The following is a 419-nucleotide window of genomic DNA, read 5'->3' as shown; positions in this document are numbered from 1 at the left end:
TCGTTTCTACTCCAAAATCGGATTTTTCCACCCCAAAATCTCTCATTTCTTCCCTAAAATCGTTCATTTCTACCCCAAAATCAGATTTTTCCGCCCCAAAATCGGATTTTTTCTACCCCAAAATCAGATTTTTCCACCCCAAAATTGTTCATTTCTACCCCAAAATCGGATTTTTCCACCCCAAAATCGTTCATTTTTACCCCAAAATCAGATTTTTCCGCCCCAAAATCTCTCATTTCTTCCCTAAAATTGTTCATTTCTACCCCAAAATCAGATTTTTCTGCCCCAAAATCGCTCGTTTCTACCCCAAAATCAGATTTTTCCACCCCAAAATCGGATTTTTTCTACCCCAAAATCAGATTTTCCCACCTCAAAATTGTTCATTTCTACCCCCAAATCAGATTTTTCCGCCCCAAAAT

This window comes from Neopelma chrysocephalum, unplaced genomic scaffold (genome assembly GCF_003984885.1).
Source record: "Neopelma chrysocephalum unplaced genomic scaffold, ASM398488v2 Primary Assembly neopelma1_95936, whole genome shotgun sequence".
In the NCBI taxonomy this organism is placed as follows: Eukaryota; Metazoa; Chordata; class Aves; order Passeriformes; family Pipridae; genus Neopelma; species Neopelma chrysocephalum.
The sequence above is the reverse complement of the archived record's forward strand: the minus strand, read 5'-3'. Positions refer to the sequence as shown.